Below are 14,742 nucleotides of genomic sequence, written 5' to 3'. Positions count from 1 at the left end.
TTAGGACAACTGCATCTCTGCATTTCTAAGATAGGATGTCTTTTGAATAAATTATTGATGAGTGGACTGAAACTTATGAGTTCTAATTTCAACTGGTATACTGGATATTGTGTCTTCTTTGACAAAATGTCAGTTTCATTTTGAGTCCCTTTCTCTCTCACCCTTCATTAGGAATTTCCTTGACCATTTCTACTTTTTTCCATATATATAAAACCCTATTTTGTCCAAAATACTGAGTTTCCTGGACCAGGTTCTAAAGGGAGAGATTTATGTTCCTGAATATACAATAGTTACTCTGTCCTGAATTTTATATTCCTGAAAACACAACTTTGAATACTATGTGGGTTGTGTTGTGTACTCTTACTCTTATTTCCAGAAGTGTGCACATTGAAGAATAAAACACGAGTTGAAATTTCAATTCTGAATATAGGTTACTATTGGTCTTCAACTTGGTCTTCCCATAGCCCTTCAAAAACATCACTGGCTTTCTTCTTCCCTCTGTTCCTGCTTCTGTCTGTCTGTCTGTCTGTCTCTCTCTCTATCTCTTTCTCTTCTCCCATATCAGACAAAGTGATCTTTTATAATGTGCATTGAAAGAGGACAGGATTTTTACCTGTAAAAATTAGCAGAGTTTTATTAGATTTAAGAGATTCCTATATTCTCCTCCCTAATGGGTCTGTGCTTTGAATATTTGTCTTTTGGATTCAGAGTATCACAGATTATAGCATGCAAACATCTCAGCTAATGAGTTAAAGGATTATAAGAATTGTTATATATGATCTAGTAATAATACTGAAGTGTACATTAAGACTATGTGAACATCAGTTTTCCTGATTAGGTTGCCCAGTTTCTAAGCATTTTGTGTCCTGGGAACTCTGAAGCTATTAACACAAAAACGAATAGAACATTTTTGCTCTCAAGAGCTCAGATATTGGTTAGGATAAATACAAATATGGTTTCCAGGAATATATTCCTCTTAAAAAGAGATAAGAAGGAATGATACCTGTATGGGCAGTAAGACACTCTGCAACATAAGAAAGCACTGGAAAGAAGGTCTGAGTTGTAAGCCTTGCACAACCACAAAAAATGGGTTCTTGAGAACAAACGTGGAAGTCTCACTGGCTTCACCCTACTCACCATCTGTAACCTGAGAAGAGAAAACAATTTGTTTTAGGAGATCATTTCTAAATATAAGCTTTTGTGCCTCAACAACTTACAAGTGTGTTACTTTGACCATGGAAGGAAAATCTCTCCGTAGTTAAATACCAATACTGTCCCCAAAGTCTGAGCCTCTGAGTCGTCAATGGAAGCACCTGCAGAACATCCTTGGCATACTGAGGCTTTCTTTCTGCGAAGTTCTGTGCAATCTAAAAAATACAACAAACTAGTGAATATCACAAAAAAGAAACAGATGCCAATATGGAAAACAAGCTACCAGTTGCCAGTGAGGAGAGGGAAAGAGGGAGGGGTAAGACAGATGTAGCTGATTAAGAGGTACAATCTATCAATATTATGTATAAAATAAATACAGCACAGAAAATATAGCCAATATTTTATACTGTCTATAAATGGAGAATAAACTTTAAAAATTGTGAATCACTATAGTTTACACCTGTAACTAAAATAATACTGCACATTAACTATACTTCACTAAAAAAGATGTACTGTATACACATACAAGTGAAATACTACTCAGCCATACGAAAGAATGAAATTTTGCCATTTGCAACAACATGGACAGACTTGGAGGGTAACATGCTTAGTGAAATGTCAGACAAAGACAAATACTGCATATTTTCAATTATATGTGGTCTGGATATTGTGATATTGATATATGATATGATATTATATGTGGAATCTAAAAAAGAAAACAAACTAGTGAATATAACAAAAAAAAAAGAAACACTCACAGATGTAGAGTGGTTACCAGTGGGGAGAGGGAAGGGAGGAGAGGCAAAGACTGGAGTAGGGGATTAAGAAATACAAACTACTATGTACAAAAGAAATAAGCTACAAGGATATATGTACAGCAAAGGGAATACAGCCAGTATTTGATAATAACTATAAATGGAGTATAATTTTTAAAAATTGTAAATCACTATAGCACACACCTGAAATTTACATAGTATTATAAATCACCTATACCTCAAAAAAAGGTTTTTAAATATGTTTATATGTCATAAGTATTAAAAAAGATTCCTACACATAGATTTTTGGACCTTTTGAACTTTTTTCCTAGGTCCATAAAGAGAAGTGTAAGAGGATATAAACTGCAGAGGTATTTTGTATAATAATTAATTACAGGTCATGTGGGTATTGGCCACGTACATCAAAAGGGGTAGTAGGCATAATGGAAACTGAGCAACACTGAAAAACAATAAAGTCATCTCAGAGTAACATATAGCATATATTTCTAAGATTTAGTGCTGATAGAAAATAAAAAATAGCATCAGATTCTTAATCCAATGACATTTACATAAATTCAACTTCCAACCATTCTTCCATAAACGTATAGCTAAATAAACATGCTGGAGATAAATGGGAGACACATCTTAAGTACACTAGAGATTTCACTTTTCAGAAAGGAAGAGAACTAGAGGGAATGTTGAGATATGCAGAAGAAAATGAAAGAAAAAGGAAGCAAAAGAAAGGCCTTAAGGAAATTGATGATGTTCGTTCCCATAAATTCAAAAGTGTGAATAATTCACATAAGGCTCAAAGTGAAAATAAAAATAAAGGAACGAATCATGTTTCCTAATAACCAGTTGTATACAAATCTCATTTAAAAATCATTCATGCAGCAAAAATTACTGTCGTATTTTCTCTCTGAAAAAGACATTGCATTTTCTCAGTAATATTTTCTTCAAATTCCTCTTGCATTTTTATCATTACAATGCCATGATAAAAGTCGTGATAGGTCAACATCAATCAGTAGCATGATTTTGGATGTTCCTATCTATTAAGCATGTGCAAGACTCCTGTGAGTCTTCTGAATGAGTATATAGGATCTATGGAAGGTGCCAAGTGTGTGCATGTCAACAGGTATGAACATGTAAGGATGTATGTAAGACACCCATACCCAGGAGACTAACTGCCTACAGAACACATGTCAATGTAGGGCTGGATGCTCAGAGATACTTTCTTTTAGAGAGAAAGAAAATCAAATCTTCTCCCAGCTGCATGCCTTCCTGTCCCAGTATGGCCTTCGGGCCAAACGGAACAGGTATGGAGAAGCTCCCAAAGGGCAGAGTCCCAGAGGCTCTAGCATAATTCCCTGAAGTATTTCAGGAATGCTCTAAGGCTACAGTATCAGTGGAGCCAGACACCATGCTTAACAGCTTCTGTGAGTCTGGATGAAGAAAGCTACAGCAAGATTAAGCAGACGACAGGAGAAACCTATCTCTTCACGGGAGATCTGTGTTCCTTTCCATTCCTGTGTCATTACTGCTGAAGTCGTCTGAAAACCAGGTAGTAGACACTGCCTCCTGTCTCAAGTGAGAAAGCACAGGTGAAAGCCTGTGCTCAGGGGCCTTCCTCTCTCCTTTGCCCTCCTCTGATCTGCTGTGATCTGTTGCTTGGTGGTGACAGAGATGCAGAGGAGGTGGAGTGTGCCCATGGTAGACTAATGGCCGGAAGGGGAGCTAGAAAGTTCATCATCTGGATCCCAGTTATAAATATTGGGGGGTGTCAACGATGAACATGGAAACTGGGGGCAAAGTATTTTGTCCACAAATGCTGCATCAAGGGGTAGGAATTAAATATATTACAAATAACCTAATAGGTTGAAGATAGAGACCACAATTTGGAGGTCAGTGGGGAGCCAGAAAGATTTCAGCCCAATTTAAATAATTTTTAAAACTAAAGCTGCCAAATCCAGAAATCTATATCTGAAGACTAATGAATCGCCCTTATGGATGCCCTCAGTGATGTCTGTAACTACACTTTGGAGAGATGTCTTACAGGTCTGTCTCAGTTTCGTGGAGTTAGGTGATCCCTAACAACCCTTCCACTTCTTAAAACAGGGCTTCCGTAGCGCTATACTGTGGGCCTACCTTGCAGCTTGGAAAAAAGCTTGGGTGGTTAAACTTCCACTTTAGTCTTGGACCTTCAACTTTTTCAGGTTTCTTACTATCTTTGGCTGAAACTAGCAACCATTAGCTCTAGGTCCTCAGTCCTAATGCTGCTGTTGGCAAGTTCTGTTTGTAAACAAAGATGGAAAGAGGAAAGAGGAAGAATCTAATGCTTTTCACTTTAATTCTAAGGCTGAGTAGGTTGTTCAGTGCTGCTTGAAAGTCGTATGGATTGAAGAATATGTAGGAACAAACATTCCAGAGTAAAGAGAAGGAGAAAAGAAGAGTCAGTGAGTGGGGAAAAGAAATAAAATAATCCCCTTGCATTATTCTTAGAAATTTCATCCTACAGCTAGAAATAATATCAAAGCTCTTCAGAAGACCAAATCATGCTTCCTCTTCCAGGCTTCCCCATGGACACTCATGTCAGAATCACCAGTAGTTCCAATTGGCTGTACCTTCAGAAGGTCATTTCAAGATTCTCCCTAATTTCATGCAGGCAACTCTTAATTCTTCCTGGAAGTACTTTGAAATCCTTAGATAAGAAAAACTTCCTGAAGATAGTGAAATTTGGGTCTGTCACATGTAAGACTTCAATGTGAAACTTTTACAGAGTAAGATTAGAGGTTCAGATGAGCAAAGATCAACTGACAAAACCTGAAGGAAGGAGGTGGTGTTTGGAAGGGACATTTGAAATTTCACATCCTGGAGTTATACACAGCAAAGCTAATAGGAGTTCTGTCATTGTGACAAGTGGTGGACTTGGTAGATTTTATGCCTCAAATTTATAAGTGAATGAGTGTATTCTAAGAGAAAGAGGGAGAAAAGGCAGAGTTGAATGAACGTAGTGCTCAGAACATGGAGAAGATCCTTTGGTCACAACTCAACACTGGGAGTAATATTTCTGTGGACTCTTATCTTAATGACATCCTGTACTGGCAGTAACTCTCACTCATTGTGGGCACCTCCACCAGGCAAAACCCTGAACTACTAGACAAGAAAACTGAGTAGCAGTTAAGACTGTGGGGTTATGAAACAGAAAAAAAACAAACAAACAGAGAATATGGCTATGGCAATTGTTTTGGAATCTTTATTGAGTCCTTAGTGGGTTGCCACCTAGAGGGCAAACCCAAGAAAACAATAAGAGACAATACGATGGTGGACTAAGCAGGAAATTGGCCTCCATGAGCAGTGGGAGGCAGGAGTCGGGCTGCAAGTGGAAGGAAAAGGAGATTCCACACAGCTGGAAAAGTGCCCTTAGGATGAGGGCGTGAGAGATCTGAAAACATATAAAACAACATGGCAAATAATATGTGCATTTCTGCCTCACTGTGGTGGTACAGGACACAGCAATATTTATACACTCACTGGCTTTGGACCTGACTTTGATTTCTTCCTCATCCAAGCCCTAACAGTTAAAATGTAGAAAAGATGTGTGAGACCATGAATCAATCTGTCCATTTGAAAAGTTAAGTTGTTAAGATAGTCAACTTCCCTGACCTACTTCAGAGTAGTATGAGTCATTAAAGACATACTATGTTTAAAATTCACTTCACAATTGTCAAAGTCACTACAATGTATTCTGTTAGCAGCAAGAGAAAAAAAATTGGAAGATCAGGTAAATCTCTTCTACATATCAGGTGGGAAGGTCATGCCTGGCAGACAGCAGCTGGACAGGACCCTTTGCCTGGGGAAGCAGAGGACTAGGAGCAGTGGAGAGAGGAGCCCTGGGAGGGGATGCCCTTTCTCCTTCCTCTGAGAGCCAGTCCCGGTTACTAACAGGGACTCTGGTGAGAAAAATCTGGGAGGAGCCAGCTGAGCAGGACTGGAACTGCATTTGGAGAATAGAAATCATTGAACCACTACACAAACAAAAGCAGGTTTCTATTGTTATGAAATAACGTTCAGTCCTCGGTTCGCAATTTGATTAAAACTTCCTTTCCCTTATCACCCTGCCCCCACTCCAAAGCTGTTTCCCCTCTATCAGTTTTGTTTTCAAAACTACTGTATTGTGAGTGAAAGTTATTTTCTTTTTTATCCCATGGATGAGGTAAGGACATTATCATAGAATTATTTATTAGGCCCAGAGGAATCCTAGAAATTATTCACATCCAAACCACTACACTACACAGGATTGGGATTAGCCTGATACTCTATGGGTGGTTCAGTCTTTGAGAATCATTTCCCTTGTTTATAATGTGAGATAATAAAACATCTCTCAGAATGGTGAAGGATTAAATTGAGCAAAGATATTTGAGCACAGTTTCAGCAAGTGATAAGAGTTCCAAAATTAACTCATGTAATTTTACATATGTTAGGTTCCAGAGCATTTTTTTTTATTATTATTATTTTGGCCGCGTTGGCTCTTCGTTGCTCTGCGAGGGCTTTCTCTAGTTGCAGCAAGTGGGGGCCACTCCTCCTTACAGTGCTCAGGCTTCTGATTGCCATGACTTCTCTTGTTGCAGAGCATGGGCTCCAGGCATGCGGGCTTTAGTAGTTGCAGCACGTGGGCTCAGTAGTTGTGGCGCACGAGCTTAGTTGCTCTGCAGCATGTGGGATCTTCCCAGACCAGGGCTCGAACCCGTGTCCCCTGCTTTGGCAGGTGGATTCTTTTGTTTTTTTAAGAACTTCTATTGAGATACAGTTAACATACAATAAACTGCATACATTTAGAGTGTACAATTTGGTATTCCAATCTCCCAATTCATTCCCCCCCAACCCTCCTTGGGCAGGCAGATTCTTAACCACTGCACCACCAGGGAAGCCCTCCAGAATGGTTTTTAAACTCCTGATAAAAAGGTTTCTAAACCCATAAAAGAAAACTCTCTGAGACCTCTGTTTATGTAGACAGATTTAAATCCAACAGACTACAGGATTTGAAGGACCCCATAAAGGGCTGACATATATTCATTTTGCCAAGCTACAGACTTCCTTGGACTCTCTATCACAATCCAGATAGAGGTGAGCCTTAGAATCCTTTATCTCTAAGGTGAATAAGGGTACCACATCACTTGAGGGTACCACATCACTTTCTTCACAGTTGTTTTTCTCCAGCCTGTTCCCCACATCGGTGAGCCAGCCCTCCCCTACACTGTCATAACAGTTTATGCAAGACCCTGTCACTGCTCACAGCACTTATTATTATTATTTTCCACCATTCCCAGAATGGCTTTAATTTCCCCTCCTTGAGAGTAGTAACAGTTCCTCAATTTTTTAACTCTAGTACTTAACAGAGTGCCAAGGGGAAAGTATAAATGATAAGAGAATAATAGCAACATTCAACTAGTGCCTCGAAGGTTGGGGGGAATGTGTATCTGGATCATATATGAAGATGGTAAAGAGAAATAGAATGCAGATGGAAGGACTTTGCAAGTGGACTTCATCACACTCACACTAATCCAATCAGAAGAATCAACTTTCATCCTGTTTATTAATAAGTATCGGTCCAGCATAGCTAAGTGGAATTGCTTGATCTCATTTTAAGGTTGCTTCTTCCAGAAGTTAGGAATACTACTGGTACGAATATCTAAAAATATAAAGAAAGAACAATTATTTTCAGGATCTGTACATTCTAAATTAAAACAACTTTTTAGACAAAATGCAAATTAATTTTATTTTCTGATATAATTTTTTTATTTTTATTTTTTTTCCAATAGGTCCTTGTTGGTTATCTATTTTAAATACAGACGTGTGTACATGTCAATCCCAAACTCCCAATCTGTGACTTACCCTCACCCATCCCCTCTGGTAACCATAAACTCATTCTCTAAGTCTGTGAGTCTGTTTCTGTTTTGTAAATAGTTTCATTTGTATCATTTTTTTTTACATTCCTCATTAAAGCAAAATAAACACAGTTGAAAGCTTAGACTGTGGTGGCTGAAGGTCTACAGCCATTTATCTGAGTCTCTAGTTTATGCCAGGCTCTGTTACTTATTTGCATGTATTGTTACAATTAAATTGTAGATATGATCATCTATGTGATCATTTTTTTAAAAGAGGAAGAAACTTAGGAGTACAAATTTAGAGATTCACCTGTCACAAAGTGGTGTTCTAAGAAACTTTCTCCTTTGTTTCTGTAAAGACTTGACAGTTCTATTAAAAATAAACATTGAAGATATCAAACATGTAAGAGGGTGAGTCAAGAATTATCTGCACTCTAGCTGTAGAAATGCTATAGCAAGAGTGCGGATGATTTTTGACTCACCCTTGTATAAGCAAATCATATCACCTCATCCCTCTTTATTGCCCAAAATAATAGGAATATTCAAGTAGCATGGCACAAAGGATAAACAGAAATTTCACTTGATTCTGCATAACCTGCTAGGATCCACAAGCTTCACTTAGGTAAAGTAACTTCTGCTTCATGTATCTTGAATCAGTAGCTAATTTTAATCCTAATTTTACAGATCACTAAAAGGAAGCTGCAAAATATATGACTAAATATGACAGCACACCAAAACGGCACCCTCTCCACTAACGTTTCAGGCTTCCTCCTGAATTGTTTTGTCAGGCCCCCCAGCTGGCAGCTCTGGCTGTCCCTGCCCCTCAGCCTCCTCTTCCTTCTGGCCATGGGGGCCAACACCACCCTCCTGATCACCATCCAGCTGGAGGCCTCTCTACATGAGCCCATGTACTACCTGCTCAGCCTCCTCTCCCTGCTGGACATGGTGCTCTGTTTCACCGTCATCCCCAAAGTCCTGGCCATTTTTTAGTTTGACCTTAGATCCATCAACTTCTTTTCCTGTTTCCTTTGGATGTTCATCATGAACAGCTTCTATGCCATGGAGTCCTGCACATTCATGATCATGATCTATGACCGCTATGTGGCCATCTGCCATCCACTCAGGTACACATCCACCATCACTGTCCAATTTGTAACCAAGGCAGCCATTTTTATCTTGACCAGAAATGTCTTTCTGACACTGCCCATCCCAGTCCTCCCTGCACAACTCCAATACTGTGGGAGAAATGTCATTGAGAACTGTATTTGCACCAATACGTCTGTCTCCAGGCTCTCCTCTGATGATGTTACCATCAATCGTCTCTACCAGCTTACTGGAGGATGAACTCTGCTGGGATCTGACCTCATCCTCATCTTCCTCTCCTAAACCCTCATACTGTGGGCTGTGCTGAGACTCAAGGCACAGGGGGTTGTGGCCAAAGCCCTAAGCACATGTGGCTCCCACTTCATTCTTATCCTCTTCTTCAGTACCATCCTTCTGGTTTTTGTCTTCACTCTTGTGACAAAGAAGAAGGTGTCCCCTGAGGTGACAGTCTTGCTTGATGTCCTCCACCATGTCATCCCCGCAACCCTCAACCCCATTATTTATGGGGTGTGGACCCAGGAGATCAAGCAAGGAATCCAGAGATTACTTAAGAAAGTTTGGTAATTAGGACAACTCGATCTCTTCACTCTTAAATAGGATGACTTTTGAATAAATTATGAATGAGGGCTTCCCTGGTTGTACAGTGGTTAAGAATCTCCCTGACAGTGCAGGGGACACGGGTTCGAGCTCTGGTCCAGAAAGATCCCATGTGCCACGGAATGATTAAGCCCATGTGCCGCAACTACTGAGCCTGCGCTCTAGTGCCAGCGAGCCACAACTACTGAGCCTGAGTGCCACTACTACTGAAGCCCATGTGCCTAGAGCCTGTGCTCCACAACAAGAGAAGCCACTGCAATGAGAAGCCCACTCACCACGACAAAGAGTAGACCAAGCTCACCACAACTAGAGAAAGCCTGCGCACAGCTATGAAGACCCAACAGAGCCGAAAAAAAAATTTAATTAAAAAAAAATTATGAATGAGTGGGTCGAAATTTATATCTATGAGTTTTCATCTCAAACTGGATATACTGGATATGGTGTCTTCTTTAATTAAATGTCAGTTTTATTTTGAGAGTCCCTTTCTCTCACCCTTCAGCTGTTAATATGTCATGAATTTTATATTCTTGAATACATAATTTTGAATACTATGTGGGTTGTGTCGTGTGTTCTTATTCTTATTTCCACAGAAGGGTGCACATTGAAGAATAAAACATGGGAGTTGACATTTGAATGCTGAATGGTAGAAGGTTGCTACTGGTTTGCAATTGAGTCTTTTACTTTCAACCTTCAGCAACATCACTGGCTTTCTTTGTCCCTCTGTTCCTGCTTCATCTGTGTGTGTCGCTCTCTTCTGTAGCAGATAAGGTGATCTTTTATAATGTGCTTTGCAAGAGGACAGACTTTTGCCTATAGCAATTAACAGAGTCTTATTAGATTTAAGAGACTCCTACATTCTCCTCCGCAGTGGGCCTATGCTTTGGACATTTATCTTTTGGATTCAGAGTTTCTCAGGTTATAGTATGCAAACATTTCAGCTAATGAGTTAAAAGATGGTAGGAATTGTTATATATGATCCAGTAATAACATTGAAATATACATTAGAGTATCTGAACATCGGTTTTCTTTATTAGCTTGCAGTTTCTCAGCACGCCTTGCATCCTTGGAATTCTGAAGCTATTAACACAGAAATGAATAAAACATTTTGCTTTCAAGAGCTCAGAATTTGTTAGGATAAATACAAATATGGTTTCCAGGAATATATTCCTCTTAACAGGCGGTAATGAGGAATGGTGTGTGTATGGGCAGTAAGACACTCAGCCACATGAGAAAGCATTGAGTTAGGAGGTCTGAGTTGTAAGCCTTGCACAACCGCAAAAAAATGGCTTTTTGAGAACAAATAAGGAAGTTTCCCTGCTACTCATCATCTATAACCTAAGAATAGTGAACAATTTGTTTTAGCAGATCTTTTCTAAATATAAGCTTTTGTACCTCAACAACAACTTGTGAGTATGTTACTTTGTTTTACCATGAAAGGAAAATCTCTCCATAATGCAATACCAATACTGTCCCCAAAGTCTGAGCCTCTCAGGCTTCACTGGAAGCACCCGCACTACATCCTTGTCCTATGTAAGCTTTCATATTGCAAAGCTCTGTCCATTTCTTTCTCTTCCTCATCTCACAGTGAAGAACAATATATTGAGATTTAATTTCTTTGCTCCTTCATAACACTGGGAGCTAGTATTCGAAAAATGAACATGCATTCACATAATAAAAACAATAATTGAAGGTATGTAATCCACATTTTAACAGGGAATAATGCATTTCTCAAAAGTAAAAAAAAAAAAAAAAAAAAAAAACCTGTCAATCCAAGTTTCACAACAGATAACTTTTTTCTTTGTTACTTGAAGAGGAAGCCCACCCCCCGCCCCCAGCAAATCTTATTCTCTCAAATATTTCAACATAAGAAGAATGACTTGGTTTAAATGTGCATAACTGGTTACCAACAGGAGGGTCTTACAAATATAAAGACATAATTTCCAAGGTAAATTCAAGCTACCATCTCTTAGGAAATATTAAAAGTCTACAAGTTTTAACAATATTATATATTAACACCTATTCATCAAGGGCCCAAAAATGGGGAGTCCTAATCTATACCAGGGTAAGGATTCTTATCTTTTATTTATATTTTCAAGCTTCTCTCTCATTTCTTAAAAAAAAAAAATCCCAGGGTCACAGTTTTTGTATATCAAACCCGAAACTCTCAGATTAGCTGTTAGATGAAACCTGAGTGTAATAAAAGGGCTACAATGGGAGATTTAGAGCATATAACGCTCCCCCAGGAATGAGGACATTTTATATAAACCTTGTCTTCCAAATAGTACAAAGATCATTATATTTTAAAAAGTACTTGTTTGATAGCTTTGCATCTTTTTTGTTTTGTGCAACTTTTACAGATATATGACCCATATCAAAGCATTACTGATGGATTCATTTGATAAACAAGATGAAAAGATTAACAATGGCTTCATCCCATTAAAAAAATGAGAATTTCATCTGAAACAGTACTCACCATAAAAAACCATACATTTTTAAACTTTTACATGGCCAAATAAAAATAAAGAATAAGAAAAAGTTAAAGTAATTTTATTATATCTAAAATATTATCATTTCAGCAAGTAATAAATATAATTTAATAATGAATATTATACATTCTTATGTTGTGTGCTGGGTATCTGAAATCCAGTGTGTACTTAACATTTGAAGCATATTTCAGTTGGGACTATCTGTATTTTGAGTGCTCAGTAGCCACAGGTGGCCAATGGCTACCATATTGATCGATACAGCACTAAACATTTCCTTTTAAAGGGCAAATGAAAATTGGTAGGGGGGCAACTGATTTGGGGGAAAACATATCCTTCTTAAAAAAGAGTTAAGCTATATTCTTTCTTTTGATTATGACTTTTCTCTCTTTTTTATGTTTTGCCACATGCAAAAAAAAAAAGGAAGCCAGTATTTTAGAAGATGCATGATGACGTCTTTCTCTTAAAATGTTGAATGACATGAGCCTAACTACCAGACGTCAATGTGTGAAGATTAAAATAAGAGAATACTCATTTATTGGCTACTTACAACATATAGTCCTCATATCCTCAACAACTGCAGCGACAGAGTTAAAAAGGAGCCATGCATATACTTTGGAAGTTACAGAACCTAATGAAAAATGTAAACAGAAATTTTACTCATGAAAAGTAAAAATATTAGTGCTAGAGTAAGCAACAGATCTTACTGTCAAAGGTTTATCAGAAGGTAGATGATAATCATGACTTGCAATTCTCTAAACTTTATGCTATTTACACATGCTTATGTGTGAGTATTTTAAATTAGTTATTTTGTGCTATATTATTTTATTAAAATGTATTTTCTATGAAATGTTTAATAATGAGATTATTCTAATTTATTATTCACTCAAGCATATGATCAGGAAACCTGTCTCTTCAAATCAAATAGCCATTATCCATAAAACGTTAAAGCTCAGCTTTTGTTGGTGAGACCCTGGAGTCCGCTCATATATGACCCATAATTAGACACTTCCTCCTATATCCACAAAGAGTAAGACAGACATTTGAGAGCAGACCCAGCTGACACAGGATGTTGAGCTGGGAGAACAAAGCAGAGCGCATAGGAGAATGGTGATGGCCCTTCAGGCCAATGCTTAACATCATATTATCTATGAAATATGCATCTATACCTAATGTAGACAAACCCGTGTTATGGTGCTAAGGTTGCAGTAATGAGGAGATACGCAAGGCCCCTGTATATAAGTGAAAGTCTCTGAACCTGAAAGAAGTGGAAGTCCAGGAAGCAGTGGGAAACATAAATAGGTAGGAAGGATATAGCCAAGGAGAACCTATGGTAGGGATCCAAGGCCGTGGCCACTTGGCAGAGAGAACATTATAAACAGGTTTGTGCGAATAAATTTGACAAACATTTGACAACTAAACAAAATGAGCAGATTCTTGAGTGACACAAAGTATTAAAACTGAGTATAATAATCAATTTTACATGTCAGCTTGGCTGGGCCATGAGATGCCCAGGTAGTTGGTAAAACATTATTCTGGGTATTACTCTGGGTGTTTCTGTGAGGGAGATTTGGATGAGATTAACATTTAAATCAGTAGACTTTCAGCAAAGCAGTTCATACTATGGGTGGGCCTCATCCAATCAATTGAAGGCCTAAATAGAACAGAAAGAAGGCTGTCACCCTGAGCAAGAGAAAATTCTTCAGCAGTTCTGACTTCATCTGAAACATCTGCTCTTCCTGGCTCTGCAGCACGTGGTCTTCAGACTAAAACTGGAACATCACCACTCCTTGGTCTCCAGCCTACCTGCTCACCCTGCCAACTTTGGACTTGCCACATTGAAGTGAGCCAATTCTTTTACATATACGTATATGTATGATATATATGTACATATATACATACACATACATTTACAATATATGTATATAATATCATATTGGTTTTATTTCTCTGAAGAACCTTGATTAATACACTAATACAAGGAGAAATAGAAAATCTGAATAGAATAACATCTACTAAAGAAATTCTAGGATTCCTGGTGGCATAGTGTTTAAGAATCCACCTGCCAATGCAAGGAACAAGGGTTTGATCCCTGGTGCTGGAAGCTCCACGGAGCAACTAAGCCCGTGCACCACAGCTACTGAGCCTGCACTCTAGAGCCCACAAGCCACAACTACTGAGTCCACGTGCCACAAATACTGAAGCCTGTGCACCTAGAGCCCATGCTTTGCAACAAGAGAAGCCACCACAATGAGAAACCCATGCACCACAACAAAGAGTAGCCCCTGTTCATTGCAACTAGAGAAAGCCTGTGCGCAGCAATGAAGATCCAACACAGCCAATAAATTAATTACTTAATTAATTTTAAAAAAGAAATTCTATTTTATAACCTTTCCATAAAGAAAATTCCTGTCACACATAACTTCAATGATGAAGTCTAGTAAACATTGAAGGAAGAAATAATATTTCTCTTCCAAAAACTCAGAAAAATAGAGCAAAAGAAAATAATTCTTGTCATTTTATAAGACCAGAATTACCCTGATAACAAAATGAGAAAAAGATATTACAAGAGTATTTCACACCAATTTCATTCATGAATGTACATACAAAATCTTACCAAATCAAGCAAGTAATATATTTAAAGGGTAATATAGTATGAACAAGCAAAATTTGGCATAGATATTCAAGATTGGCTTAACATTCAAAACTCATTCATTGTAATTCTTTGAATTAACTAAAACAATTTTGAGAAACAGAGTGAATTTC

The 14,742-nt window shown here is 38.2% G+C and overlaps 1 pseudogene; it reads left to right on the top strand.

Annotated features, from left to right (window-relative positions):
- The first annotated feature begins 8,512 nt into the window (after positions 1-8,512).
- On the top strand, positions 8,513-9,460 carry LOC130861740 (olfactory receptor 56A3-like; annotated as a pseudogene).
- The last annotated feature ends 5,282 nt before the right edge of the window (positions 9,461-14,742 follow it).

Source organism: Hippopotamus amphibius, chromosome 9 (genome assembly GCF_030028045.1).
Source record: "Hippopotamus amphibius kiboko isolate mHipAmp2 chromosome 9, mHipAmp2.hap2, whole genome shotgun sequence".
NCBI lineage: Eukaryota > Metazoa > Chordata > Mammalia > Artiodactyla > Hippopotamidae > Hippopotamus > Hippopotamus amphibius.
The sequence above is the reverse complement of the archived record's forward strand: the minus strand, read 5'-3'. Positions and strand labels throughout refer to the sequence as shown.